This window comes from Anser anser (assembly GCF_964211835.1).
Source record: "Anser anser genome assembly, chromosome: Z".
NCBI classification, from domain to species: domain Eukaryota; kingdom Metazoa; phylum Chordata; class Aves; order Anseriformes; family Anatidae; genus Anser; species Anser anser.
The window spans coordinates 85427977-85455487 of NC_139723.1; the positions used below are offsets into that span (position 1 = coordinate 85427977).

General features: G+C 51.0%; 1 protein-coding gene across 4 annotated transcripts in view; it reads right to left on the reverse strand.

Moving 5' to 3' along the window:
- Positions 1-27511, reverse strand: part of LOC310889482 (zinc finger and BTB domain-containing protein 7C-like) — a 142339-nt gene that overhangs the window by 91257 nt on the left and 23571 nt on the right. Inside the window, exon 1 of one of the 4 annotated variants that reach the window (XM_083816999.1) lies at positions 5852-5867. The exons of the other annotated variants lie outside the window; for them this stretch is intronic. The gene's annotated coding sequence lies outside the window, so the exon portion shown is untranslated. Of the gene's footprint in view, positions 1-5851; positions 5868-27511 lie in introns of those variants that run through there. 4 annotated transcript variants of the gene reach the window in all.

Sequence of the window (27511 nt, forward strand, 5' to 3'; positions counted from 1 at the left end):
CAGAAATCCCAGATGTGCTTCCAGGAAAGCCCCGGACATAAACAAGCCACCCCTGGAGGTGGTGGGGAGGCGGGTGAGGAATGAGCACCCATTCCTTGGGACCGTCTTTTTGGCCTAACAGAGGGAGAAGTTTGACTAATTTGAGCGATTAAGGCACATTTTCAGACGTTTAACATTAACGTGAGAACAAATCAAAGAGAGCTCAGCTGGCTGTGCTCCTGCCTTGAATACATTACATATATAACAAAATAAAAAATAAAAAAAGAAGGAGAAAAAAAAAAAAAGGTTTTATCTTTTCAAGTGCCTGCGAAAAGGTATAAATTCCTGCCTGACTGCAGTGCTCGGCCTCGCTGCGCCCGTAATTGGAACCAGTGCGCTCAGCTTCGCGGGCGTCCCATTCACAAGCGCGACAAGGAAGCATTCAATTTTTTCAATAGGAAATTTCATCGCTGGAAAACAATCCACCTTCCTCGCCCCCGCAGAAGAGCCGCAGGGCGAGCTCTCTGCTCGCCAGGGTTTCAGCTCAGGGCCAGCCCTGGCCGGGGCTGCCGCAGGGCAGAGGCAGGGCCGTGGTGTGGCTCCTCGCGGTGTCCCCGCACCGTGCCTTGCCCCGGCGCTGCCGGCTCGCTGCTTTTCTCCTAAACGCACTGGGTTCTTTCCTCTTTACTTGGGAGAGCTCCGAGGCTCAGGTTGCAACTTTTATTTCCACAACCATTCGGGCCAAACAAGCCCGCGGTTTGTCATGGCAGTTTTCCTGAGATTTTCAGCTCTCCACCCAATTCCCGGACCTGGAAAGCACCTGGGTGGATTCACAGGCCATGCTAACGGGCAAAGGTATATTTTGCATGGGGATTTCCCCAGAGACACAGTAAGTGGGGTGTTACGAGCCTGGGACACCCTTGACCACATGGGACTGAGCAAAAATCACCTTAAAGCAACGGCTTTTTTAAATAGTATTTTTTAACTTCTCCTTTTTCACTCCTAAAGTTGGTGCCTTAGCAGAGAGTTAAATAACGCTCTGGGCTTTGAGGCCACAAAAATCCTTGAAAACTCCAGCCGGACTCAAGAAAGCAAAGCAACAGGCAACGTGGCGAGGACAGACGAAACGCAGCACCGAGCAATGTAAAACCAATGCAAAACACCTAGCACTGACCACTGCAAGGAGCGAGGTTCAGGATCACACAGGCTCATGGTCTGATTTACTGTGACCTGTCCCGGGCTTCCACGTGCACAGTGCAATTTCTAAATCGAAATTTACTTCTACTTTAAATCTTATTTGAAAAGTTATTTTCCTTCCTCTTAGTCACGTAGCTTAAAGCACCGACTAACAGCTCGCACGGCAATGCCTCATTTCTTTGTGTCCCTCTAGAAAAGCTGTGTTCTGCAGCCTCTCTGCACTTCACCGTCGTGATCCGCTACTTAAGAGGTGATTTTCTGCAAAACGCAACAGGCTCAGTGGGGAAAATTAACTTTCTTTTGTTTAGTAAAGGTCTAGATCCTACACAAGAGGCCACATGCAGTACCGAGGGACTGGGAAAGCTGAAGGCAGCATCCGGAGCAGAATCAGGAAGGAGAGCTCAACACAAAGCCACCAATTTCTCAGTAGACGTCGGGTGCAGGGGCGATGAGTGCTGGACATTTCAGGCAACGGTGGCACTTGCCATTCCTTCACTCCAGTAGGAGGTCATGTTTTTCCCCCAAGAAACCAGGTACCGCTGCCCCAAGCCTGCCTAGAGTTAACAGGATGCCTCACACAGCCCTGAAGAAAGACAAAGACTACAGCATCAAAGTACGGAAAGGGTCCTCAGAAAGTCTTCTTGCTTGGCTCTGGCCCAAAGCAGGGACCCCATCAACGTCCAGGAGACTAGTTCAGGACTAGCGCCTAGTTCAGGACTGCCAGGGATGGATCCTCAGCCCTGGCAGACTCCTGGTGGTTCACCAGCCTCTTCCTCAGAGGTACTCTACAGCCCCAAGGATCTGCTCTTAGAGGAAGGACCCATCGTTGGACCCTACTAACTCCTCAAAGAGCCAGGAAGTTTGGGCCATGCTTTCCCTCTGCTGGCCTTCATCCTGGCCGCTGGACTCAGACTCCAAGCCCTAATCCCGCCCTGAACACCAGAGTTTATCGCTCTCCCTAGAGCACCAGCAATCAGCTAAACCCCAACAAATTTTTCGAGCCAAGGAAACGCAAGCATCCATTTTTGCAAGCCAGGATCACCTTTGTTGTGCTGTCACGCTGAGCCACCACCAAAGCTTTTCCTAGAACTCATTAACGGTGATGGTCAAAACACTATTCCACCTCGCTCTCCTCCTGCCTCTTCAAGGGCAGGATGGGAGCACTCGAGCTGCTGCAGCACTGATTGTCCTATTGTTCTACAAAGTGCCTCCTCTACAGCAAATTGAATGCTAAGAGCTGCCAGAGAGAGCCCCTTACAATGGGACCAGTGCGTGTTTCTGGGATTATTAGAGGGAAACAGAAAGAAACCTCTTGAGGAGTCTTCGTGGCACTTAACATGACAGCTCTAAATAACGGACAGGACAAAACAGAGCAAAGATGATTTAAATTATGCAACTCCAGGAAAGTGGTGTTCACTTAGGCTCCGAAAGGAGAATTGCCGTTTCTTAGAAATGCTAACGCTCACTCCTGTGCATCCTGCTCCGCAGCGCACACACGCACCCCCCTTTTAGGTGCTCTATAGCGCAATTGTTCAATTTGCCAGCGAACGCCACATCCCTTCCATTAGGGGATGGAAAAGGTGCAAATGAGCAGCATGGGCTGCAGCTCATCAATCCTTAAACCAAAACATCCTTGAGTTCGGCTCTGCTGCCAGAAGTGGAGGGATGTGCCGGTACAGGTTTACACACACACGTTCCAGACACCACCAGGCAGGCAGCTCTGGAGAAGAGGGGCCTCTCTCCTGCTCGGGGAGAAGAGGTCCTTGCTGCGGCTGCTCCGCCAAAGCACCCCAGCAGTGGCATTAGTGGTGGGTCCCTTGTACCTGCCGCAGGCTCCTCAGCTTCTGCACGGCGTCTGCATGGACCTCGTTGGCTGACCATGCTTGAAGCCTTCAGCAGAGGCTGCAGGGACTGCAGCCAACAGCCGAGAGCGTGCTGGTGTCCCCTGCCCTGCTCCCAGGTGCTGGGACCCCTCTGCTCTGCCTCCCCTCCTCATCCTCTCCATGCCTTGCTGTCTCCTCCTGGTGCCAGTTCTCTGCTTCATACAGGAGCCTGCAGGGAGGCACTGGCCACTTTTATATTTTTTTTTTCCATTTTAATCCATTTTCTCCCCATTTTTTCCATTTTTATAGTCCATCTGGGAACTGCACATGGGTACCCAGAGTGGAGGGAGAAGCGTGCTGGGAGCAAAACGGGACAGAAGCTGGATGTGGGCGCTGCCACCACCTGCCTGCTCCTGAGAGCCTCGTGGTCTCACACAAAGCCAATTCCCAGGAGCTTTCAGCTAAATAAAGCCTTAATCATCAGCCTGGGCTACTTCCAGGTGTCCACCATCGGTGGTGGTGCGCCCAGTGTTGCTGTTCACATACACCGGGGCTGTCACTCCGGTTTTTCTCGCATTACACAAAAGAAAATAGGAACTGGGAGCATGATGGGGAATCGCCCCAGAGCCCTGAGCGATTGCTGGTGCTTTATTTCGTCTCCCAGAAGTGCAGTTTCAATCTCTCTCCTCCTCCTTGAGAAAGCAGCGATGCCCCAGCCCTCCTCAGTCCGGCCAGGAAGGCAGGAGCGGGGTGGAGAGACACGCACGTAACACGGGGTCAATTAGCGAGCTGTCTGTTTCCAATAGATTTGCTTACGCTGCGGCGGCAATCTGTCTTTCCAGGCAGTGCTTTGGTTTCATGACCTGAAGCAACATGCAAAGCAGCTCCCGAGCGTCTGAGGGTGCAGCCCAGCCAGTCCTGCACACAGCATGGCCATGGACAAAGCCTGCCTAAAATGGCTCCCCGCACACCCAGCTGTCTGCCAGCACCTCCGAAACCATGGGTGCTCCACACCTCCCCTGCACCCATATGCACGGAAGGGGAAGACCACTGAACTCGTCATTGATACGTTTAATGAAAGCGGAGTGATGCCTGGATCCATCAGCACGGATCAAGGCGGCAGCGCTGTTTTCTCCCCAGGCAGCAGCAAAGCAGCTGTCCTCGTGCCCCCTGCACAGCCCAGAAAAGCAGCCCGGACAAGACCCAGCAGAGAAGCACAGGCCTTTTTTTTGGGTGAAATGCTGCAGAAACCCTAGCCAGACACTAACAGGTAGTGCAGAGGGTGCTCATGCAAGGGGACAAAGCTGCCTGCAGGGTTTTCTGCTTCAGCACCCATCCCATGCACGCATACTCACAGAGGGCTTGGCAGCCCCCAGCAGCAGGAATTAGTGATAGGATGTGGATGGAGGGAGAGCCCAGCTGGGGTATGGGGTGGCACAGGGGCAGGTGTTCCCCTGTGATGCTCAAACCCACCAGAAAAGTGCTGTCCACGCTCATCTGCACACAGCAGCTCGCAAAGTGTCAGCGCCAGCAGCCTGCCCTGCCTCCGTACGTGCGAGAGGGGAAGGAATACATGCGGGGATATTTGGGCATTTATCATCTTCCCGACGCAGCAGCGCTGTTTATTATTGCTGGCAAAAAGTTTGTAAGGTATCACGTGCTGGATGTGCCCACAGCACTATAGGTGGGGAAATTCCTACACGTAATCAAATCTAATCCACCTCTCCATGTATATACAGTACCACATTCCTCACCATATTTTCAGAGTGGTATTTCAGAGCTGATGCTCATAAAGCTAATAGAATCATAGAATATTAATTCTTCTCCCTGTGATTCATAACATTATTTAAATTCATAATAATAATATCTACAATAAAATGAAAAATAATAATATTAAAAGGTGATGCCTTTTAAATTAATTCCATAATATCAAATAAAAATTAACATTATAAAATAATAAAAAGGTGATCTCTTTTAGTCAGCTTAACCTGCCCCTCACTGGAAAGAACAGAAGAAAATAACGAAAAGCAAAAAAAAAAAAAGAAATGGAAAAGAGAAAAAAGGAATGAGGAAAGAGGAAAAAAGAAAAAAAAAAGAAAAGAAAAAAAAAGAAAAACATAAAAGGAATAAAAAGAAAAAAGAAAAAAGGAAAAAGGAAAAAAAAAGAGGAAAATGAGGAAAAGATAAAAGAGAAAAAAAAGTGGAAAAAAGAGAGAGAAGAGAAAAAGGAACTAATAGTTTCTATATATTTAAGGAACAACATCAAGTCATTTTTTAAAAAGTCCAAGTCCTTCCTAATAAGATGCCTAACAGTGTGTGAATTATACAGCCATAAAACTTCTACTTACATCTGACATTTGCTTGTAGGAATAAATCAGATCTCGGAAAAGAGGAGACGCTTGGATTTCAATGGGTATTATCATAACTTTAAATGTATTAGTGGTGATCTGAAAGCAGGACATTGTTATACAGACAGACACACTGTGTTCATAACCAATGGTAATTTGTAGAACGCATAATTTGCTACTACCAAAATAGCACAGCATGTGGTTTTTTTGCCCTTTTTAGTATATAGTCTTGTAGTTTCTTTTGGCTTGTTGAAAGAAATCTACTCTGCACAAACTGAGCAAAAGCTCGGACCTTCGGCAGCTTATACAAAACAGGTGGACATGCACCAGGGGAAATGCAGGTTTTTTGAAAAAGCCAATAAAATAAATAGATGGTTATAGAAAACGAAGATGAAACCAACTTGTCTTTCAAAAGCAGAAAGTTGGAGACTAAACTCAGACTGACTAAACGCTGATTGAAAACACACCCTGCCACCCCCCCCGCCCTGAGTTTTACCAACGCACCGAGTCCTCACTTGAAAAATCTGTAGGAAAAGAGTCACCCACCACACCTTCACCCCCGAGCTGGCAAAGATCAGCTGCTCCTGGTGTGCTTGCACACGAGAAGCCAGGCTGGGGTCTCCTGAGCAGCAGGTGAAGACAGCAAGTCCTGCTCTCAAGCCCTCCGCCGCGGTCCCTGCCATCACCTCCCCGCCAGCCAGGAGCGCACGGTACTCACAGGAGAGGTGGGGTCTGCAGCTCCTTAGGTCCCAGCCCTTCCACGTGCCGTGGGGAGAACGACACGTTAGTCAGGTATCTCTGCTGCATGCTCAAAGGGCTGCTCTGTGAGACCTTTGGTTATGTCATGGTGGAGATTCACCAAAAAAAAAAAAAAAGTAGGAAAAAAAAAAAAAAAGACAAAACCCACTAGAGAAAATAAATGCCTGTATCCCTAACAAAGCGGCAGGGTGGAGCCAGCACACCCTTATATTTAGCTGCAGGCAAATCCTTAAAGTTGTAGCACATTTATTTCCAATGAATCACATCAAAGCTACAAGATCAAAACCCCAAACTCTTGCTGTTTGCCCAGTTCTGTCTTTCACTGGGAACACAGGGATTGTTGTTATCACCAGTTTATTTTTATTCTCTGAGCCCAGAAGGTTTGGGATGGATCAGAGATGCCAACGAGCTCAGCTAAGGCTACCTCAAGTCAAAGTAAATGCAGCTTCCCACAACCCCGAGCTATTAATTCGAAGGATTCGGCTAGTTTGTAATGTGGAAAAAAGTAGTTATCACACTTAAATTTAGAAAACGCCTGAGGGCTGAGTGCCACGGCGAATTCCTCCCAACTCTACCTGCCCCGACGGAGCAACCTGGGCAGCTGCGAGGTCAGAGCCCATCTGCACAGGGCATGATCCTTTGGGATTTCCAGCCCAAAAAGAACCGGAGAGGGAGGACAAGGCAACGGGCTGGCCTCCGACTGCTGCAGCCCCCAGAGGCCGCACCACGTCCCAGCGACCAGGCCGCGCTGCCCCGTGCCCGGCCCTGCTGCCCTCCCCAGCTTCCACGCCAAGAGCCGGGAGGTCTCGGTGTGTTGTGCCAACGTGCAGGGACAGCAGGAGGCTCGGCCAGCCCCTACAAGTCAGAAAATCAGCATCTGCGCTTCGCCACTCGCATGGCTGCCGCTGGGCCTGAGGCCGGCCTTGTGCCAGCAGCGCTGGGGTAGCTTGGGGAAAGGGAAGGGAGCCCATCGGCAAGGAGTAAGAGGTGACAGAGGGGACCTCGCTGTCCCAGGGCTCCTTGGGGGAACCTGGGGAACCTCAGCACCCAGGCTGACCACCCAAAATCCCTGCCACGAGGATCTACATGGTCCATCGGTCAACCACTGCTGGCTCAAAAGCCATCACTCGCACAACCTCACTTTAGTCAACTACAAAAGCATCAACCAAGCCCATGCTCTCCTGTGAAAGCCAGTCTCTCCATCGAGCCAAAAGAGCTGCTTTTTCATTGATGCTTCAGTTAATATTTACCCCCAAATCTGTTTTTTCCATGTACCTTAAGAAAACATTGAAAATATTTCTTCTTCGTCTCTCCCCTGCTACTGGCTTGCTAAAACACCTTGCTAAAACAAGAGCAAAGGCACAGCACATTAGATAGCCATGCGGGACGTGATGAGAAGTTGGTAATCAACTACCGATGCACGGGGCAGAGCACCTCTTCTTGCTGCACAGGCCAGCCCTGGAGGGACTCCATGAGAAAAAAACGTACTGTGTCAGTGTACAGGCATCTGGAGACATCCCAGTGGCAGATCTTCTGACTGAAAGAGATATTTTGTTTGTTTGTTTTGAACTGTTGCTTGCCAGTACAGGACATCACTTTGGGCATTTGTCCTAGCACACAATTTGCATGCCAGATGCTCTTTCGTATTGCTAATTGTTGAAACAAAGTGGATACTGAATGAGGTCCTTTGAGGTTGGCAGGGGCTTCAAATACGGCCAGTGTTGAGCTAATTCTGCTCCCAGTGAATGCAACAGCAAATTCGCGTTGGCAAATGCTATACGCTGTTTTTTTTAATAACAAAAAGATGAAAGCACTAGAACAATGGTGAATGCCCTCAAAAATCCCTTCCTTCGCTAACGTCAACCCCTTTGCCAGCCTCTAGCTTGCAGAACGACAAGGTCCAGTGTGGCACTGAACACCAGAGACAGGCAAGCAGCCTCGCTGGGTAAAGTGCTATTTTTATTCAGGGCTCATACTTGCACATGCTGGCCAAACCATCCTTCTCCAGCTCAATGGATGCTATATTCTCCAGCATGAGAAACAGGAGGAGCTGAGCAGCAAGGGATCGGTGGAGAGTGTGAAAAGCCAAGCAGGAGAACGGACATAGCTGTAAGAGACAAAAGCATGACCGGTAGGGCCTCCTACGGAACTCCCATCTGGGTGCACACAGAATCCAGTATCTGTCCTTAATCTCAAATTCCCACTTGGCAAGATGATTACAAGGAAGATAAACCCACAGGGTTACACACCATGGGTCTCAGAGCACAGCCTTTGGAGGCATTTGCAGCTGCAGGAAGATGGTGACCACAAGGAACTGAAGGACCAAGTCGAGCTGTAGGAAACCCTGTGAGAGGTGGGTGATCCCCACGGGACCAGAGCACATCAATTCAGATGAGGAGACACACGTTCAGGAAGGGACCTTCCAGCCCCAATTCTTGTTTTTAACAGAAGCTGGCGTGACCTAGGCAGAAGTGTACAGAAAGGTATGAGCACACAGAGATGCCTCCTCCCTGATCCACGCGTGAGATGTTCCCAGGCTGGATCTGAACCCTAGAGCTAGCAGCCCTCTCTGGGCCTTGCGCCCGTCTAATTGCTTTTTGAACCTTTCTGCACCTTCGGTCTCCAAAATACTTTGTGCCAATGAGCTCCCCCAATTTAATTACTCACTGTGTGAAAAACTATTTCCTTTTGTTTGCTTTAAAAGTGCTGCCAGATAATTTCATTTCACAGCCATTCATTTCTGTGTTATGAAAGAGACAATGAATAACCGTTCCCTGCTCCCCTTCTCCACGCCATTCACGGTTTGATATTTCTGTCTTAATAAAGCCTCCTCAGACAAGTTTTTTCCAGCCCTAAGTGGCCTCATCCGTTTACCCTCTCTTCCTCCAGAAACTCTTCGGCTCTCCCTGCTTCCATCACTCCTGCGTCTGGGTGCACACTGCTCAAGAGGCTGCTGCACCATAAAGTCTGGTAATGTGTCTGATGTTCTCCCTTTCCTCCTCAGCCTTCATCCTGACAACTCCTAATGTTCACTTTGCCTATCCAACAGCGACAGAGGTTTGAGCTGGCATCTCAAAGAAGCCTCCATAGCGACTCAGAGATCTCTTTCTTACGCAGTACGGGTCCATCGAGAGCCTGTCACTGTGCATGAGTAGCTGGGGATTACCTCCTCGAGTGCATTGCTTTGCTTTAATCAACATACTTGAGTTTTGTTTGCTGTTCCATCAGTCACGCAGTATCACCGGATCCTTCCACACCTCTCTGTAGTTTTAAGTGCCTGAAATAACTCAGCAAAGTCAGTACACATTGCCATCTCCCTGTTCCCCTGTTTCCAGATCATTTATGAATTTGTTGAACAGCTCAGGTACTAGCGTGCATACCTGCAGGATTCCCCTGGTAGCCACGGTGAAAAAAGAGCATTTCCTTCTTTCCTCTGTCTTCTGTCTTTTACACTACTATTAATCCACAAGAAACACTTGTCCTATGACAGCTTAACTTCTTCAGGAGCCTTTGGCAAGGGACGCTGCCGAAGTGTGGGGGAAATTCAAGGACACGATATTGACTGGGTCATTTTTCTCTCCATTCCTGTCTTCTTTGAAGAACTTGAATAGATAATGAAGAGTGACTTCACTCTGTAAAACTCAGGTTGACTCTTCCTCTGTATATCATATTTATTCATCTGTCCATGAATTCACCTCCTGAGATTCAACAAAGATGCCCGTTACGGAAGTAAAAGTAACGGGCTGCAGATCCCACCACCAGTCCTGCTTAAAAATCAGTACTGCCTTTGCCTCTTTGTCCTCCTGTTCCCTTGCCTAGTTATGTAGCAAAGTGGTAGATGGAAAATCTGAATTTGAATTTTCTTAAAGCTCTTGGGTAAATTCATCTTGCTTCTTGTTATCTGTTACTCTACACTGGTTTGTTCTAGAATCTCTTCCAGTAAAACACATCTTTAAAACACTTTGTTTTACTTGCTGTCCACAAAAAGGGCTCTGGTGGGGGACTCCTTCCAAGCTATTACATAACGAAGTGATGCAAATAATTAATATGACATTTCTGCAAAAGCCTCGTATTTATTCAGCACTCCCTTTCTAGCTGCCATCTACAGACTTCCTAGCTGGCTTCTTGCTTTTTGTGCTTTGGAAATATTTTATTGGTGATTTCTACACCTCTAGCAAACTGTCCCTCAAAATTTTTGGCATTATTATGGTTCTACATTTAAGTTGCTATTTTTATATTTTCAGATGTTTTTATTGTTTTCCTCAACAGGATGGCAATTCCATTTCTGAAGGATACCATTTACTGCTAATTATTTCCTTTGATTTACTGTTTAATTATACTTGGTTTGGGGGGGGAAGTAAATGATACTTTAGAGGCAGAAGATATTTTTTGGAGTTTTAAATGGAGAATCGTTAGATGGCCTCCGCTTCACCTGCATTTTACCCTTTTGGCTGCTTCTTTTAATTCTGTTACAAGAAACGTCCCTCATGTTAAATAGCCTGCCTTACAGATGCTGGGCGTTATGATAGCAGGTTTTCAGGGGCTGCTGCTCTATGAATTTTGAATGTGGATGCCTGATGGCCAAAGCCACTGAATGCAAGCTGAATACAGAAGCAAAGCCACCACAGTCCAGCCCTAGGAAATCCTAGCTTCATATCTCCACCTGGCTCCAGTTAGCAGCTAAGAGCTGGAACGGTTCAGTGCGTTCAGCTGGGCTACACGGCTACCACTCTGCCAGGAGCATCAGCACAAGCCAGATGAAAGATTTAATATGGCTCTTTCTGGATATTTCAGTAATAACAAAGATGAATGTTTCAGCAAACAAACACAGGCAGGGAAAAACTGTGCCCAGAGTTCCCCTGCAACAGAGAACTCTGAAAGCTTGAGGACTCAAAGCATGCTAAGGAGGGGGGGCCCAGCTCTCATTCACCTAAAGCCAGATGTGGAAATCTCAACAAGGGTCTCTGCTCCCTCTGCCTTCTGCCCACACAGCCTTGGCTGTATGTGTTCACGTCGCCATCTCCCCCGGCCTCACGCTGAGCCTTAAATTTGATGGTACCCAAGCACTCAAAGCAAAGCTGGAGCCAGAACACTTAATTCCCCTGGGGCTGCATCTGCACTCTCCGTGGACAAGGGGATCCTAACACAGGCCCAGACGGGGACGGCGTCTTCCCCAACTTGGATCCGGATCACACATCATCCGACAGGAACGGTCCGAACGCAAAGCCTGCCCCGGGCAGTCCGTGTGCTCCTCTGGCATTGTGCGCACTTCTCCTTCGGAGCCTCAGCTTCCTGGGAGGGGAGCCCCCAGGACTCATTGTTTCCTTCGATCAGAAATGCAAGGCAGAGACCAAAACCCTCGATCCAAACGTCCCTGAGCTTTGGGGCTCTGGACATCTGGCTCTGAATGTCGCAGCTTACACCCATGATCTCTACGCAGCAGATGGCTGCAGTGAAAAAATAGCCATCCTTCTCCAAGTCCAAGCCACAGTAAAGCCAGAGCACCGCTGCATCTGCAGCGGCTCCCGAAATAGAGCAGGCTCTGGGTTTGGGCATGTGGGTGGGAGAAAAAGACGGGGAGGGATAAACAGCAACCGGGGGCATGGGAGGCAGCAAAGGGACAGCGCTGCAGGCAGCAGGGAGTTCAGAGGAGGGGGCGGCGAGGCCAGGGAAATGGGAGCACGGAGCTCTTCGTGTGCTGGGGCAGGGCAGCTCGGGAGATGGGGACGGGCAGGGCAGGGGACAGGCACCCTGACACCAGGACGGCCACCCCTGGTGGAGCAGCAGCCCCTCCGCGCCACCTGCAGCTCCCCAGGCCAAAAGGGGAAAAAAGCCAAAGGGGGCCAAAGCCAGGTTTCCCCACAAAAGCATGCAAGGGCACTGCTCCCCCCCCTCCCCGACCCCGGAGCTCCCCGGGCAGGGGACAGGTTTTGCCAAAATGAGTGTGTGTGTGTGTGCGTGCACGCACGTGCGGGCGGCTGCTCCCCTAACTAGGACACCGCGGTCTTAAATCGCAATGCTTGGCATGGCACAGGGCAGGGCAATGGCTCCAGCTTCCTCCAGCCCCCTCGATATTTATGTTACAGCCGTCCGGATTCATTTTTGCTGACTGTGCTGGCTTGCCCTCCCTCTGCCCTCTGTAGAATTTCATTAATGCTGCTGCGCCGGTTGGGGGACAAAACAGCCTTTTATTTTGATTTTATTCCTCCCCTTTCTCCGCCTGGCCTCAAAAAGCTTTAAAGGGTCTCCTGTTCTTTACACGTAACTTCCCACAGCGTTATCAAGGGTGACAGTACGCTCTGGAGCTGAACCCTGCTCCTGGCAAGCCTCGGGCTGGGACACCAACCCAGCACGGTTTGGCCACCCGAAAGCTGAAGCCCAGCCTGGGACTGGAAGGTTGCTCAGCCCTTGCTGCACCCAAACCACTAGGACAGTGCTTGCCACGAAGGGCCAAGCCTATTTCTGGGGAGGCAGAGCCTCCAAAACAGACACATGCACCAGGAGCTTTGCAAACAGGTCCTGGAAAGAATAACGTGCCTGGCTTTTATTTACCTGGGTGGGAGTCACGCACTTTGCACCATCAGCCTTTAAGAATTTCCAGCTTTACTGCTACAATGAAAAGGAAATATTTTTCTACGCAGGGGTTATGGGATGTTGCTGTGGCGGCATGCGTGGGAGCGCAGTTAGATGTTATCTAGCGGCCCAAATCTGCAAAGATGCCCATAAATCACTCTACTCCCACGAAAACAGCAACAACAATCATAAAATGACCTGGGTGCCAAGACCAGACCCTTGCAGGCAGCAGCAACGTGTGCTTTAGGTGTAAAAGGGAAGAAAGGAAAAGAGATGACGCATAAAATTTTTATCCCATCTCACGGTCAGTTTGCTGCTGCATCAAGTATGTCTTTCTGTGTCAATATAACACTTACTCCACTAAATAAAGTCCTCGCTTGCGGTGCAGATGGTGTCGCACCGACGGTGGCTCGGGAATTTCCCACGCCTTCCCTCCCACCTTGATGAAGGAGCCAGGACCCGAGCAGTCACATCAAAAATCCCTGCCTGTTTCTGACTCCTCCTGGCTCTTTTTTCGGTCTCCCTCCCTCCCACCCCCTGCCCCCTTCCCAGACAGGTAAGGAGGCAGCGCACCCGCCACGCATCGGCTGCTGCTTGGGTCTGGGCAAGCGAGCCTGAGCGCCGAAAGGAGGCTGGTGGCAGAGGCCAGGGGTTAAAGGAGAGGCTGGCAGAGGCAAAATGCGAGGGCTGTGTTACCATGCAACCGGACGGCGGGTATGGAGGAGGATGCAGAAGGCAGGCAACTCCCTTTCTGAGGCTTTGCTGCGTGCCCGGCCGGCCGCCCACCCTCCGGTCCCTCCAGCTTGGCCCCGCGGCGAGCCCTGAAGATTGAAGGCTGCCTCAGCAGCCTGCAGGGAGATGTGGCTGTCCCCTGGGTTATTCAGCTTGGTGTCGCCTTAGGAGAGGCTGGGAGGCCTTTTCACAAAGCAGGTCACACAGCCCAGACCGGCACGGGGACACGTGGATGCCCCTCGCACCCGCTGCGCAGGCACACGCAGCCCTGACCGGCGCACAGCGGCAGCGCTGGGAGCACGCAGCACCTCGCCAAATCCACCAAATATAAAGCAAATGGGCAGAAAACCAAAATCCTGCTCTGGTACCGGCAGCCGTCCTGCAGCACAAAATCTCGTGAGCTTTATTTTCATGTTCTTCCTCCTTGTGCAATGCCACGCGGGCCTATCTGCTCCCCTAAATGCTATATGTGCACCCCTAACACCTTACGCACCTCACCTCCGATCGCTCCTCCGTGTGCTATTTATGCAGGAACAATTACACTTTGCTCAACTTTTCCATTAACCCAAACAGCCCTTAGTCATGTCTAATGAACTAACAAGTCTTTTTTTTTTTTTTTTTTTTTTTTTTTTATCTGATTCGAGACTCATGTCTGCCTGGATCAGACACATGCAAAAGGTTCAATCCCTCAGTGCCTCGCAGTGAAACATCAGTCTGGCTGCTTTTTGTCCCTGCTCTGCAGAATCTGAATGACTGTAGGAGATGCCAGACAGCCCTGAATTAGGTCCAGGATTTATCCCTAGAACTGTCTGGCTACACAGACACTGCAGGCACCCCTAGGACTAATTTGCTCAAAGCATCCACCCATGGAAAGAGCCTCTGCAGTCGGGTGGCAACCAGGGACAGGCTTTCAGAGCGCTGAACACCTGCAGCTCGCAAGCCCCGCGTGGTGAAGGCAGCTGAGCTGGGAGCAGTGGTACTCACACGGGCTATTTTTCAGAGGATCTCCGGCTCCTGGATAGATTCTCTGCTGTCCCATAATGTTCACGCGCTGGTTGATGGTTCTCCCAAGTGCTGGGGCACATCTGCAGGTGCCTAATAACACTGCAGGTGTTTCCTCACTGAAGTCATTAGTGGGGTCTGCCTACCAAAACATTTACTTTCAAGAAGTCTAGGAGCCTCAAACCCTGGCTACCCCTCCACCAAGTCTGACCCGCAGCCACCACATCAATCACGCAGTACTGGGGAGAGCTACGTGAACAGAGGAACAGACAGGTCTCCGATTTGTTTCCTTGGAAGCCAAGCTAAAAAGCGGCATAGCTCCAGTGCAAACACGGAAAAGCATGATACAAACAGGCTACGGGGGACTCTGCTTCCAATTCATTCCCACTGCCAGTCCAGCAATGGAAAAAATCCCCAGGAAAAAGTGAGCCTTGATAATCGAGGGGAAGTGGCAGAGCTGAGAGCTGAACTCCCCCGAAGCATTCGGTAAAAGGCAGGAGAGCTGACAAGTTCTGCCCCAGACTCAGGGAGATGCTGCCACACTCGGATCCAAAGACAACTTTGCAGCTGCAGTGCTTGGGGATCCACTTTGAGCTTGGCTGTGTAGAGAAGCAAGGTTTATCGCACACGTGTAGGTCTGTGCATCTACATCTTTCAGTCCACCACCTGCCCAGGTCATCGTTTCTGCTTTAGTTTCAAGGGGAGGTATGGCAATAGGGAGTTATGAAGCTCATAAACGCTTCATGAAAACAGGCAGACTTGTCCAGGAAGAGCCACTAAGCGACGCCACTGAAAGACAAGCTGCAAAGCGAGCCTGACACCTCACTATTCCCAGCGGAGATGCTTTCCTACGAGCCGCAACATACCATCGCCCTGCCCAGTAAGCCCCACGTACAGAGGGCAGAGCAGATTTTCAAAGGGTTTGCTCCTTTGGGCTTTGAACCCTCTGCCAGCAACGCTGCTTTACAGCACTGAGCAGCAGGCACTGGAAGTGCCTCAGGCAGGACCATTCCCCACCAACAGAGCAGCGCAGAGAGCAGAATCCGGCCCTTCATCAAAGAGCTGTGGGTCCATCGGGAGCAGCGGGGTGTAAAACAGAGTGATACAAGAAGAGACGACCAAGAAGAGACGACCAAAAAAAGCACCAGCAGTTGATGCACCGCAGAGCCTGGCCAAACTCAGCATCTAGAGAAAACAGCCCAGATCCCACCCCTTTGCTCTGCCTTACACCCGTTTTGCCCCCCTCTGCTCCTCTCTCTGTCTCTCTCGGCAGTCTGCAGGGTAATTACGGCCCGCCTTGCTGTCGCGCAGCCACAGTACCTCCAGGTACTTAAGTTCTTTTAATCTTGCTTCATGTTTCAGTCCCTGCAGCCCACTCGTAATGTCTGCTACTCTTCTTCCATCACCCTCAAATTCATCAATAGCCATGTCAGGCTTTGACCTCAAATTTTCTAACTGCTCAGCTAAACCACTCCGCCACTGGCCCCATTCCTGCCTTTGTTAAAAACGAGGGGGGAGCCTCATTTGCTTTCTTATTTGATCATCACTTCACTTCTGCGGTGTGCTCTCTGCTCGGCTGTCTCGGGAACCCAACCAGGAGCCAGCCATGTTCGAGACTGGCGCTGGGGCTGTGGTCTGCGCTATTGTTACCTTTAACGAGAGGAAATTATCGGTAATGCTTGATTTTATTTTTTTTCCCCCCCTTTAATTTATTTCTTCTAATGGCTTTCCCAGAAAAAGCGGCACCGGTCTCCGGCTTACGCAGAGCGCTGCCACCTGAATGCTAATGAGCGCCGAAGGGACCCAGCGTGCCACTCCGCTCCTGAGAGAGCCTCGCCACCTCCCCGCCAGACATCAAATTGATTTCCAAATTGCTCTGATGGCAGAAGGTGGCCTGTGGTTTGGACCCAGGCGATTACCTGAGCGTTTATCCCTGCGGGCTCCGCCACCCGCCCGCTTTAAAATAACCCATCCGTCCAGACTGGGCCGCCCAAACGGAGGTCGCGCTCCTCGGGCTCCCCGTGGCCCCGTTCAGATTTTGGATATCACTGCAGGCTGAGCACCAGCAAAGGGCAGTCTCAGAGGCCAGCTGAACCTCAAGCACCTCTGCACCCCCTCACTTTCTGCCCTGCCTCTCGGAGGGCGGCTCGGAGGAGCAGCGGGAGAAACACGGGCGGCTCGGTGCTAAGGAAGGGTCCCGTCTGATTGCCAAAGAAACTACAAAATCCATCAGGCTGCTGTGTGTGGTCACAGACAGCATCCAGCCTGCGGGCTCCCATTCCCCCCTTGGCCAAACGCCTCCCACACGAGGACGGGGGCAGAGGAGCCGCCAGCGAGCTGGTGCGTGCGCGGTGCTGCGAGTCAGGAGGTCCCCAGGGAGGCATACCAGAGCTCAGGCACACTCGGCCCTCCTTCCAAAACACTCATCTCGTCCTTGGCTTGCTCTGGATATGCCGGCTGGGAAGGAGGTGCGGCTGACAGAAGAGAAACACGACAGCGGTGGCTGAAAACTCTGCTCTGTGTGAGAAAACCCAAGCTGGCCGGCTGGGAGCAGAGGGAGGGGAATCGAGCCTGCTAAGGGAAATCCGAGCTCCACATCTGGCCAGGTGTTGTCCTTAAACACTCCCTCTGGCCATAGGAAAGGACAGGGAGGCAACAGCCAGCATTGCATCGAGCCTCACATCCATCGCCACGGCATTCAGGCTGCCCGGTGAGCAAAGGCCAGGTCAACAGCTCAGCCCTGGCCAGGGGGACGAGCGAGGTGGCCTCTGCTGGCTGGTGTTAACCAGCAGAAATAAAGGCGCGGGCTGCTGCAGGCTGAACCCGGCCCCCAGATCAACGCGGATCAGGGACTGGGATAAGGGGGAGTGAAGGGAAACATGAAACGCTCACATTAACCTGCGGATAACATAAGCAGCGGCCCCAAAGACAGCGTTTCTTCTATTCTCACACCGCTGTATCTCGGTACACTCAGCAGCTGGAATGCGAAAGGCTGAAGTGCAATTTATGGAGTGCTTTGTGACCTCCAGGGATGAATGGAACTGCGTGATAGCTTCTATTATTACTATTTTACATTAAAAGGAGTATGGCTCATCAGCGGTTTACATTTCTGGGACACCTTTCATCTCGAAAGATAACAAAAGCATCCCACAAAAAAAAAAAAAAAAAAAAAAGGGTGTGAGCCAAAGCCTTGCCACTGGCTCTATCTGGGCTTGTACCAGGGCCTGTTCATACCAGGGCACCAGAGAAATTCAAATTACCTGCTTTGACTGGAGACACCTCCCGTAAAAAGAAGCACGCTGCTGCACAGACCTCCGAAACCCCGCTGTGCCCACATGAAGGAACAGTCAACATCTCGCAGCGCGCCCCGCTGCTTTGTACAGCCGCACGGGCACCCACCATCTGCACTATATAAAGAAAAAATCACAGGCACCCTAAATAGACACGGGCTTGAGGTTTTATTTTTCAGCCAGACCAGCTAGCACTCCTTCAGCACAAATACTGCGCTGCTATGTTTGGAAAGCAGGAACAAGAGGAGGCAGGTCGCCGACCTACAGATGTAGGGAGCCTCCTGGAGCCCGGGGACCACCCCGGAGCCGCGGGCTCATGCACGCTGTGCCCGTGCCCAGGCTGACAGCCGTGATGCTGTCCCCGGACCAGATGACATTTGAGGTTGCCACGGCTCCACCTGCAGCTGCCCACATCCCCTGGTCGAACACTTGGGCAGGATGGGGCACAAGCATCCTCGTTAACCCCAAAACGGACAGTTCATCCTGCCTGCAGACTTCGGGCCAGAGCAGTCAAAGGGAAAGAAGAAGAACGATGAAGATCTGCCTTATTTTGACCGTTAGCTCCCCGGATCACTTCTAAACCAGACCCCAAGTTTGCTGATGCCACTGTGAGCGGCTTCACTGCCTAGACCAAATTTTGAACTGGGCCCTTCAGCAAGGAGAGCTACAAGCTGCCTTTTCCAGGCACAGTTGTTTACGGTAAGCCCTTTTCCGGGTATGAGTAACAAAAAGCATGTTTCCCCACATATGGGCAACCATCTGAAGGCCCTGCTACACCAACACGTAGGGATAACCAAGGAAATGTTTGGTGACATTTCCCCATCTCAACCTCACTGTCAAATGAGCTTTACAAAACCTCGTGCTAGTTAAATCTGTCTTGGAAGTACACAAATCCTCCCAAGCTGAGCGTGCCGCAAAGGCTAAAGCAAGTCAGGAAAACATAATTGGCAAAGGGAAACTACAAACTCCAGCATAATGGCTTCACATTTCGCTTTTAGTTTGACCTCATCTGACTGAATGCAGAACTGCACAGGCACCCCGCCCGGGCTGAGACCACTCAGGAGTGGCCGTCGCAGCCCGAGCCTTCCCAGAGCCTGCTCCAAAGCTATGCAAAGGTTTTGCATTTCACAACTCTCATTAGATGGGACGTTCAACGGCACCCAACAAACGCCTCTGTTCCCCTGGAGGTGCCACAAAGCCTTCCTGCAGCCCAGAGGGACAGACGGGAAAGGAGGCAGGAGACTAACGGAGCCGTCCCGCAGGTAGCACAGCCCCTACCACCGCAGGGCTGTGTCGCAAGCAGTAAGCCTGCCTGCTGGCAATTAAAGAAACAAAAGCCACAGGGGATGCTGCCATCGCCACGCACATGGCTATTCCCAAACCTCGGCGCTGGATGACAGCTACAGAGCCACGCCGTGCGAAATGTTCACCCGGGGGTTTCCGAGCTCCATCTCGCACGCCACGGCGCTGACAGCTCCGCGCCGCCGGCAGCCAAGGGGATTCTCCAGCCATCTGAGCGGGCTGTCCAGCCCTTCTCCTCCCCCGGCTTGCTTTTGGGACGCATTTCGAAGCTTCGCCTGTTAATTAGGGTGAATGAAGTGGACGTATCCACCCTTGTTTTCCGACGTCCCCGGTGCCCCCGCTGCTGCGAGCCCCTGTAAGAAGCCCTCCAGCATTTCACCACCACCACCTCCTCCTCTCCGCCTCGCCGGAGTGACGGATCACAGGATGGAGAACTGCATCCCCGCCACAGATTTCCAGAGGATGGCTTAGAGAGGGGGGAAGAAAAAGCACAGAGGATTTCATGCTCTGGTTTTGAAATTCAGCAGCAGACTCATTTCTGTACAACCCTGTCAGATATATATATATATATATTTGAGGTGGTGGTGGGGGGAGGTTGCAGCTGTTTCCTTCCTCCCCAAAATTGTCCATCCCTCTGCACCCAGCTGCCGAGCAGGGACACCCTCCTCAGCTCACTGGGAAGGAGGAAGATGAGATCCGAGCCCGTGGGCATGTTGTAAGGAGAAGCAGGTGAGGGATGCTGCTCCCGCCACCACCAAAGGGGCACCACGCACGGGGCTGTACCCTTGCAGCATGCACAGCAAGGGCACGGGCATCCAGAGGTGGAAAATGTGAAGCGCTGGCTTAAATTTTCTGCATTTAGCCCACTAAAAAATACTGTATTTAGGATCACCAGATATGAAAAGGCTGTTCTGAGTATTTTCTGAGTGTTCCCTCTCGGGTTTTCAATCACTGTTTTTCACCATTTCCAAACTAGGGCCCTCCAGGAACTAGAAGAGAGGGAATAATGATTTTTTTAATCTTGTGACATTTCCTATTTGTGCTAAAAGTAGGAGTTAAAATAGCTTGGGTCAATTGGAAACAGATTTCGGGGAAAGGTAAAGGGGTTCAGCTGTACATAAAAGAACAGCTAACAACAAAAATTTGCTACCTCTCCACATTTTCTTTAAATCAAAATGCAATGTCTTTGTTCGCTTTCAAGTCACTTAACCATGTTGTTTAACCTTTCCTCATTCTAACTGAAAACTGCCATTTCTAAACAAAAAGTTGAAAAGCTTCATTGAGAAGATGTCAAAAAGAAATGTTTTGGCATTTCCAAGATGACACATTTCATTTTGACATTTCAAATGTAATGCCTGGACATTAAAAATAAATTAAGTCTCCCTAGGGATTTTGAACGTATCTCGCTGCCAAATTCAGCTTAAGCTTATGAATAGTTCTGTCTTTCCAGAACCCAACTTTTGGAGTGAATTTATGCTGGAAGTTCAGTTTGGTTTTGGTTCAGGCTGTGATGCTGAGACCCCACCAATGCCCTTGTTTATGATCCATCTTTGTTTGTTCTTTAAACTGGATCTCCAGCCAATGTCTCAAGCCGAGAAATATTTATACCTTATGAAAATATTATATGAAGAGAATAGGTTAGCCTATGACCTGACAACATTCTCTCAAATTATTTTAACATGTGCTTCGCTCCAAATATACTGCTGTCATTCATGGGGATTAACGGTTATTATTAATCACCAGATTTGAAGGCATGGGAGAAAACTATCTCCCCACGCACAAGATAGAGTGAACATTATTTATTTGCTAGCACTAACATATAATAAAAACAATTTCTCAGTAGATCTCTCCCCATATACACCGGCGACCATGCCAAGCCGTGACTGATTTGCAAGGCTTTGGAGGCATGACAAGAACAGCCAGCAATGACAACCAAGGGTATTGTCTAGCAACTGCTCTTCAGATGAGTAATACTCCTGCTGATAGGGACTTGCAGCAGCCAAAGGCCTTGGTGAAGGGTTTTGGGGACACAGCCATGATCACACCCAAGCTTGCGGGGGGCACCCAGCATGGTAGCTAGCAGGGCCCCCAGGCCAGCTGCAAGGCTCAATTTGAGCTCTCTGATGGGCTGGAGATCCCCACAACCATGTTTCTGGAAGATACGGCGCTGTTTTCAAGCCAGCTCGGATAGACAGTGGCAAAAGGAAAAACTAGAGCATCGGGCTTTAAGCTGTCACCATTCTGGCATGACCTCCCTGGGGAGGCTGATGGAGCAAAGGGCTTCCCAGTAAGTCAGCCCAGGAGATAAGAACCTGTCCCAAAGCACCATCAGCGAGGTACCAGGTCTTTCCGATGGCAAGAACTCCACGTGTATGGTCGCCTACAGCTGGCAATGCGTTATCCTCATTTTACTGCGCCTGTGACAGCACTGAAGATGTTTTTTTCCCCGTTTCACTTTTCAACACCGTGCCTTGCTCAGGCTGAAAGCACTTCGCACTGATGACAAAGCAAAGACAAACGTATACGACAGACCACAAACTTCCACTCACCTGGATTTCCAACGGGTCCAGCTCAAACCCAGTACATCCTCGCCCCCTACGTGGAGACCCCGAACAGGGCTGCAGGGGATCTGAAACACCGACTTCTCCAGCGAGAGGTTTGCGCTGAGCTGAAGACCAAAGAACAACTTACATGTTTATACGCCTGCGTGCACAGCACGGGGCCTGTAGGCTGGAGGCTCCGTTCCTTCTTTTGATTCACCCCCTGAGCGAGCCAAGCTATTTATTTAACGTGAATCCACATGAGGTGCGGACCTGCTCAGAACGCGGCTCAATGCCAACGGCACCGCCATTGTCCACCATATAAAAGCAGGTACCCCAGCACGGTCACAGGAGGTAGGAAACACAGAGCAAGACAAAACACCAGTGCTTTTATGAGACAGCTGCAGAAAGAATTACCGCAATAGAAGAACGCAGATCTATATTTTGCTTTTCTCTCCTGTTATCCTTTCTCTGGATCCCTTTACCTCTTCACCTTCTGAGGTTAGGGACAGCAGAAGAACAAGCCTCTTTGCGTTCAGCCTTTTCTTCGCTCTCCATACATTTCTGCATTTAAATCCATGCCCTTCTGTGGATTTTTAAATTCCTTTTCCCGAAGCTCTGTCGACATCCTGTACTAAATGAAAGCAAGGTGGCTCTTCACCTGCTGAAGTATGACCAACAAACAAAAAACAACGTCTTGGGAAATACACAGCTCCTGGAAGCAGGGCATTACTATTGTCCTAAGGAAGCTGCTCCTTTTCTCTGGACTCCTGAGAACCTGTCAGTACAAAGCCAGGTTTGGGCTTTTCTTCAACAAGAATCCTCCCACCAAAACCCAACACGGCGCAGAAAACACAGCTCTTGAGCACGCCAGCGCAGGCCAGCACTGAACCAATGCACCAAGGTGGCACCTGCAAGGCTTGGTGCACACGTAGTCTCTTAAGCAAGACGTGAAATGGAGGTCCCATGCACTCGTGCTAATTAAAGGTTCCTTTTCTGCAGGAATGAGCACCAGCCTTGTCGATCATCAGGGCTGGCAACTTTCCTAATTGCCGTACTCACAGAGAAGCTCCGTATCATTTCAGGTGGGTACTCCCTGTGTCCTACTGCTCACGTGTTTTCTCACGCTGACACTACGCTGTTCTCAGAAACATCCCACAAATGAGCAGCAGCTGCCTGAAGGAGCAACTGCCCAAGGGACAGCACCGCGTCCGGTCACAACGTCCAGCTCAAGGCTTCGGCAGGGGGTCCTGGGCACGTGTGCCGCGAGCCGTTTTGAGGCTGAAGGTGTTATTTAACTGGGCTTTCTTGTAAGCAGTATCTGATGAGCTCTGTCAAGATTTCATCCAAAGAGCGACAGTCCGCGGAGCATAATAGAGAACAAATGGGCTCTAATAGAGCATTTGGCTGCTGCATTAGTATTAATCCGCTCGGCAGCCACATTGTGGTACTGATGCAAAGCTCGTGAAAACTCTCTCTTTTCCCCACTGTATCAGTGAAAGGTCTGCAGTAATTTGCATCCAAACAAATGTGTTTTGTGAATAATGGGGCCTTGCACAGGAGTGTAATTTTATTACCTCATTTGAGCAATTTTAGCCAAATTGTGCTTCCTCTTTGAAGAGCTGCCATTGGTGAGGAGATACTGTCCAGAACTGCACATGCAACAAAAATGTACATTTCGACTTCCATGACCTGCTTTTTTTGTCATTTAATTCTGAAATAGCTGCTGTCTGTCAGAACGATGCTTCCCCTTTGTCAGAGCCTATAATCATCACTCAAAACATCAGGTTTGTCTTACTCAAAAAAAGTTAGCAAGCCACAGATCCTCAGGTGTAAACGGGCGCTGACGTTTGATCACGAGCGATCCTGAGCATGCAGCTCTGGTGTAACGACAAACACCCTTGGCTCCCAGAAATATCTGTGGGAACTCAAAGCACAATCAGTGGGAGCTGAAAGCACGTGGTATCTCACACGGGTTCATTGGAAAACAAGTGAAAACACTTGCAGGGTAGATATCAGAAGCCTTCCCTTGAAGAGAGGGCGAAGATTAACCGAAAGAAAAGCAAATAAGCTCCAAGGTCCCCGCTCACCGCTGGTATGAGTGGGTGCAAATCCCAACACAGACCCAAGGCCACGTCCACGTGAGCTCTCTGAAGGCTGCAGGATTATCACCGTGGGAAATTCGGAGTGCACAACAGCGTGCAGGGATGAGTGCTTAACCACCTGCCTGACGAGGGTCTTCTAAATGGGCAGAACAGTCCCAGGGCCGGCAGCTCGGTGGGGAAGAAAACCTAAGAACAGTTATCCCGCACCGTGTCCCACTGCTTTGTCTCTCCCCTTCCTACATCTGCACCCGTTTGCCTGTCTCACCTCGACGAGGAGAGCTCCTCGGGATGCTGATTGCTTTTTGCTCTTCGCACAGCACCTATCTCACTGAGCCTGATCTGTGCTCCAGCTACTGCCAGGGCGTATTTGTACAACAAACGCAGCTGAAGATGCTTTTGCCAGCTAAGGGGTTAGCCTCTATCTTGTTCCCACCCCAGAATTTATCACCTGTTTTTCTCTGCTCTAAGCCAAGCCGTGTACCTCAAGTCATCTGATGCAATCCAATCCTGTTGTTATCACAAACACTGGCATAACCACAGCATAAAAAAGGAGAGAGAAACGGAGACAGAGCCAAAGGAAGATACTGAGAGTGAGATATCACCCTCCAGCATAGATCTGAGACAAGCGCAGTTTGCATGCCTCCAGACCAGCAGTAAGATATCTGCCAGCTCAAGAACAGACACGTGAAATGACAGCACGCTAGATTTTACGGGGAAGAGCCAGGAGGGAAAATGACACGGCCACGATACAAGCAACTGCTTTACAAGCTACTCCAGACAGATTAAAGCATAAGGGCATCTTCTTGGCTGGCCTGTGCCAGCAGCAGCAGCCCAGCAAAAGACTTGAAGAAGACACTGGCTGCTCTTGAGGACCAACCCTGTGGTTCGCAAGGCGCTGTCCCCGGCCAGCCCCTGCGCTGCTGCCTCCTTCTTCCCCCTGCTGGATGGAGGATAAGTCCAGTCCTGCCCCACTGCACGCAGGAGTGGGCAGCAGGATTTAGGAAAGCTGAATTTTTGCCCCTAAAAATGCCTGCTGCTGCCCCAGACACCTTTGGGTCTTTTGGTTACTACGTTTACTAGAAAGAATAAGCGAAGCTTCAGTTCCTCGCAATAAAAAAACTCTTCTCTAATGGCATCACTGGAGACCCCACTCCAGCATTAATTCAGAGACTGCCCATTAGCTATTAATTAGAGGACACTGTTATGCAAATAATGAAAATTAATTAAGCCCTCACTTACTAATCTAAAATAGTCTCTTCCTTGCCATTCTCAAATACACCCCAGGCAAGCGGCTGTAATTTTTTTAACCATAAAAGCGACAGCCTGCGAGCTGACGTTTCTTTAAAGGATGTCTTTAATATCAAAATAAAATAAAGTAAAATAAAACAGCCTCGTCTCCCAAGCAGGTCAGCAGGGATGAGGTGCAACCCAGCCTCCCCTGGTGCACAGCCCGCTGAGGACCGCTGGAGTCCAGCCTGCCGGGCTGACAGAAGCTCCCACGGAAAGGATTCAGGGCTGGCCCCGGTGCTAAGCAGTCACATTCCCCCTTCCTGGGGACAGCCCTAGAGCAGGACGCCTCTGACAGTCCGCTCCAGCCTGAAATCCCAGGTTATCTTGGAAGCCGTTTTGTTTTCACTTCAAACTCGAAGACGGGCAAGGAGAAGCCTCGACTGCAACGCCTCGCTGTAAAATCCCTGGGGGCTGGCTGCGAGATCTGCGCCCTGCCTCCTGCTTCCACGGTCTCATTTCCCACTTGCACGGCTAAGGCTTCAAGCAACCGCAGCCCCAAGCCCAAGCCGCGTGGCACAGGGCCCTCGGGAGCTACGCACAAGGGCCCTATGCCGTGCACAGAGCCACAGCACAGCCAGGAAAGGCTTTCTTCCCCCGTGCACTGACCAGCTTGAGGGTGCACGGCCGTGTGGACAACACAGCTTAATTGCTTCCCTCTTCCTTCTCTGACGGATCTGCACTTGCTGCCCTGTGTCTTTGCGGGGAGCGTGCAGTGCCTCCTTAACCACAGCTTCCAAGGCCATCCCCTATAACACAACACCTCCCCTGACTGCCAGGTTGCTTTCCCCGCTGGCGTGTGCCTTCCATCACGCCCCAGACCTGCGACACAACCCGGAGCCAAGTGGAAGTGACACCTGATGCCCATACCCAGACGATTTTTAAGAGCCATACTCACTCTCATTGCTGCAAATTGGCCTTGGGCTCAGCCAGGTGCTCGTGCTGCTCCGGTTTTCCCTCGCATTTCTTGTCCCTACCAGGCAGCGTGCTGCACACCTCGTTTTCCCCAGGCTGTGGGTGCAGAGCCGGGGCCCCGTGCACAGGGCTGGGCGAAGCACAGCAGGGATAGCTCTACATCACCCTCACCAGACACCAATGCGAAGGAGGGATGCTAGACGCCTTGTTTTGCAGCTCTTGACGTGACTCAGAACGGTCTGGGAATTACACTCGGAATAAGTGATTAAAAACCCTGACTGCTCTTCCATTACCGTGCATGGGTGACGCTCCCAGCAACGCTGAGCCCAGCTGCACCCTTGTAAATGAGGGCAAAATGAGGGCTGCTGCCTGGCGAGGATGACTTACACCATACGAAATGCGAGCGGTGGAGAGCCAGGGCTCTGCAGTCTGTTCCCTCGTAACCTGGCATAAACCCGGGCTGCTCGGGGCTGGGAGCGCAGGCTTGGGAAACGCATCGATGGGAGGGAGGGCACCAGCCTGCATCCAGCAACGCCGCACCCCAGCACCGCTCACGGCTGTGAAAAAAGCCTTTTTGGACGTCAGAGAAGTGATCACAGGCCTCACACGCGTTGTGAAATGGAGGTGCCCGGACCCCTGATAAGGTTTGTGTCTATCTTGAGCATTGAAGTGTGCAGCTGGACAGGGAGCGAATTCTCAAAGAAGGAAAAAGGATCTTGGCGGAGAAAATGGAGAGCAGAGGAAGGATTTGAAGGGGAGGGAAGGAGGGCTTTAGAAAAAAAAAAGCAAATATTTCAGCCAGCAACTTGCTCAGATGTGCCTGCGGTGCCCTCCTGGGGACCCCAGCAAGTGCGCCGCGTGCTCGGCTGCAGCAGGGCTGCGGTGGGAGCCTTGCACACCAGCACCAGAGGACTTGGGGAAGCCAACACCAGCGCTTCGCCTTCTGTCATTCCAATGTCAGACAGCTCTGAGCTCAAAGGACTGCCGAGCTGATTTCTGCAGGCTGCTGCAGCCCTGGTGTCCAGGAGCACCAAAGAAGCATGACCAAGGATGAGGACAGAGCAAGGAGGATGCGCTGTGCTCAGGGCTGCTCCGGACCCCACGCCAGAGCACGTCCTGGCCATGCCGTCTGCTCTCTGCAAGAGAAGAGCTGCCCTGCTCTGAGCTGAAAAGCAGCTATATGCTAGGGCACTGTGAGAACAGGCTCACCTCCCACCCTGCTGCAGAGGAGCAAAGCGCTGGCTGCAGACGGACTGGCACGGTACGCCCTCGGTGTCGGCACTGACTGCTGCCCGCACATCAGTTGGCTTTACAGATCCCTTCCCCGGCCTCCCATGCTCTCTGCATGTGCGTTCACAAGACCTGCAAGACATCCCGTGCTGCAGCCTCTTCGGGTCAGGTCCTGGGCATCTTCACAGAGCAGGTGACTGTCATCGCACAGGCTGCAAGAGCTGAAACTCACTGCCGAGGAGGTTAAATATCCCACGAGATAAGGAGCAGAGACACTACTACAAGGGGTAGATGACAAATTCCCCTATATTTTTGCTGAGAAGCTCCAAGCTGTCACAGCTGCGCTCTACCAGGTGCCTCCCAAAGCCTGGCAGAGAAGCATCATCTCCCTCCCCCAGGTGGGAAGAAGACCAGGAATGCAATGAGTGG